Source organism: Dama dama, unplaced genomic scaffold (assembly GCF_033118175.1).
Source record: "Dama dama isolate Ldn47 unplaced genomic scaffold, ASM3311817v1 ptg000115l, whole genome shotgun sequence".
In the NCBI taxonomy this organism is placed as follows: Eukaryota; Metazoa; Chordata; class Mammalia; order Artiodactyla; family Cervidae; genus Dama; species Dama dama.
In genome coordinates, this window is record NW_026870926.1 from 1,779,489 (window position 1) to 1,783,190 (window position 3,702).

The window sequence follows — 3,702 nt, forward strand, 5'->3', positions numbered from 1 at the left end:
GATTAAACGGTCTGAAAAATAGGAGGACATGAAGCGGTGTTGAAAAACATGAAGAGCCTGAAAAGGTGTGAAAAATATGAAGAGGTTCAAAAGGTGTCAAAAATATGAGGAGTATGAAACGGTCTGAAAAATAGGAGGAGCTTGAAGCGGTGTTGAAAAACATGAAGAGACTGAAAAGGTGTGAAAAATATGAAGAGCTTCAAAACTTGTCAAAAATATGAGGAGCATGAAACAGTCTGAAAATTAGGATGAGAATGAAACTGTTTTGAAAAAGATGAAGAGCATGAAAAGGTGTGAAAAATATGAAGATCTTCAAAAGGTGTCAAAGATATGAGAAGCATGAAACGGAATGAAAATAGGAGCAGCATGAAGCGTTGTTGAAAAACATGAAATCATGAAAAGCTGTGAAATATATGAAGAGCTTCAAAAGGTGTCAAAAATATGAGGAGCATTTAACGGTCTGAAAAATAGGAGGAGCATGAAGCCGTTTTTTAAAAGATGAAGGGCATGAAAAGTTGTGAAAAATATGAAGAGTTTCAAAAGGTGTAAAAAATTTGAGGAGCATGAAACGGTCTGAAAAATAGGAGGAGCATGAAATGCTGTAGAAAAACATGAAGAGCCTGAAAAGTTGTGAAAAATAAGAGGAGCATGAAACGGTCTGAAAAATAGGAGGAGCATGAAACGGTGTTCAAAAACATAAAGACCCTGAAAAAGTGTGAAAAATATGAAGAGATTCAAAACGTGTCAAAAATATGAGGAGCATGAAACGGTCTGAAAAATAGAATCAGCATGAAGCGGTGATGAAAAACCTTAAGAGCCAGAAAACGTGTGAAAAATATGAAGAGCTTCAAAAGGTGTCAAAAATATGAGGAGCATGAAACGGTCTGAAAAATAGGAGGAGCATGAAGCGGTGTTCAAAAACATGAAGAGCCTCAAAAGGTGTCAAAAATCTCAGGAGCATGAAACGGTCTGAAAAATAGGAGGAGCATGAAGCGGTGTTCAAAAACATGAAGAGCCTGAAAAGGTGTGAAAAATATGAAGAGCTTCAAAAGGTGTGAAAAATATGAGGAGCTTGAAACGGTCTGAAAATAGGAGGAGCATGAAACGATGTTCAAAAACATGAAGAAACTGAAAAGTTGTGAAAAATATGAAGAGCTTCAAAACATGTCAAAAATATGAGGAGCATGAAACGGTCTGAAAAATAGGAGGAGCATGAAACGGTGTTGAATAACATGAAGAGCCTGAAAAGTTGTGAAAAATATGAAGAGCTTCAGAGGGTGTGAAATACATGAGGAGAATGAAACGGTCTGAAAAATAGGAAGAGCATGAAGCTGGGCTCAAACACATGAAGAGCCTGAAAAGCTGTGAAAAATATGAAGAGCTTCAAAAGGTGTCAAAAATAAGAGGAGCAAGAAACGGTCTGAAAAATAGGAGCAGCATGAAGCGGTGTTGAAAAACATGAAGAGCATGAAAAGGTGTGAAAAATATGAAGAGCTTCAAAGGGTGTAAAAAATATGATGAGCAAAAATGGTCAGAAAAATAGGAGGAACATGAAACGGTCTGAAAAATAGGAGGAGCATGAAGTGGTGTTGAAAAACATGAAGAGCCTGAAAAGGTGGGAAAATATGAATAGCTTCAAATGGTCTCAAAATCATGAGTAGCATGAAATTGTCTGAAAAATAGGGGGATCATGAAGCGGTGTTGAAAATCATGAAGAGCCTGAAAAGGTGTGAAAAATATGAAGAGCTTCAAAAGGTTTGAAAAATAGGAGGAGCATGAAGTGGTGCTCAAAAACATGAAGAGCCTGAAAAGGTGTGAAAAATAAGAAGAGTTTCAAAAGGTGTGAAAAATATGAGGAGCAGAAACGGTCTGAAAAATAGGAGGAGCATGAAACGGTGTTCAAAACATGAAGAGACTGAAAAGTTGTGAAAAATATGAAGAGCTTCAAAGGGTGTCAAAAATATGAGGAGCATGAAACTGTCTGAAATATAGGAGGCACATGAAACGGTGTAGAAAAACATGAAGAGCCTGAAGAAGTGTGAAAAATATGAAGAGCTTCAAAACATGTCAAAAATATGAGGAGCTTGAAACGGTCTGAAAAATAGGAGGAGCATGAAACGGTGTTGAAAAACATGAAGTGCCTGAAAAGGTGTCAAAAATATGAAGAGCTTCAAAAGGGGTGAAAAATATGAGGAGCTTGAAACGGTCTGAAAAATAGGAGGCGCATGAAACGGTGTTCAAAAACATGAAGAACCTGAAAAGTTGTGAAAAATATGAAGAGCTTCAAAACATGTCAAAAATATGAGGAGCATGAAACGGTCTGAAAAATAGGAGGAGCAAGAAGCGGTGTTGAAAAACATGAACAGCCTGAAAGATGTGAAATATATGAAGAGCTTCAAAGGGTTTCAAAATGAGATGAGCATGAAACGGTCTAAAAAATAGACGGGCATGAAGTGGTGTTGAAAACCATGAAGAGCCTGAAAAGGTGTGAAAAATATGAAGAGCTTCAAAAGGTGTCAAAAATATGAGGAGCAATAAACGATCTGAAAAATAGGAGCAGCATGAAACGGTGTTCAAAAACATGAAGAGCATGAAAAGGTGTGAAAAATATGAAGAGCTTCAAAAGGTGTCAAAAATATGAGGAGCATGAAACGGTCTCAAAAATAGGAGGAACATGAAGCGGTGTTCAAACACATGAAGAGCCTGAAATTGCGTGGAAAAATATGAAAACCTTCAAAAGGTGTCAAAATAATGAGGAGCAGGAAACGGTCTGAAAAATAGGAGGAACATGATGCGGTGTTCAAAAACATGAAGACCCTGAAAAGATGTGAAAAATATTTACAGCTTCCAAAAGTGTCAAAAATATGAGGAGCCTGAAACGGTCTGAAAAATAGGAGAAGCATGAAGTGGTGTTGAAAAAGATGAAGAGCCTGAAAACGTGTGAAAAATATGAAGAACTTCAAAAGGTGTGAAAAATATGAAGAGCTTCAAAAGGTGTCAAAAATATGAGGAGAATCAAACGATCTGCAAAATAGGAGGAGCTTGAAATTGTGTTCAAAATCATGATTAGCCTGAAAAAGTGTGAAAAATATGAATAGTTTCAAAAGGTGTGAAATACATGAGGAGCATTAAACGGTCTGAAAATAGGAGGAGCATAAAGTGGTGTTGAAAAACATGAAGAGCCTGAAAAGTTGTCAAATATATGAGGAGCATTAAGCGGTCTGAAAAATAGGAGGAGCATGAAGTGGTGTTGAAAAACATGAAGAGCATGAAAAGGTGTGAAAAATATGAAGAGCTTAAATATGTGTCAAATACATGAGGAGCATGAAACGGTTTGAAAAATAGGAGGAGCATGAAACGGTCTGAAAAATAGGAGGAGAATGAAATGCTGTTGAAAAACATGAAGGGCCTGAAAAGGTGTGAAAAATATGAAGAGCTACAAAACGTGTCAAAAACCATGAGGAGCATGAAACGGTCTGATAAATAGGAGGAACATTGAAGCGGGGCTCAAAAACATGAAGAGCATTAAAAGGTGTGAAAAATATGAAGAGCTTCAAAAACGGTCAAAAATATGAGGAGCATGAAACGGTCTGAAAAATAAGAGGAGGATGAAGCTGTGTTCAAAAATATGAAGAGCCTGAAAAGTTGTGAAAAATATGAAGAGCTACAAAACGTGTCAAAAACTATGAGGAGCATGAAACG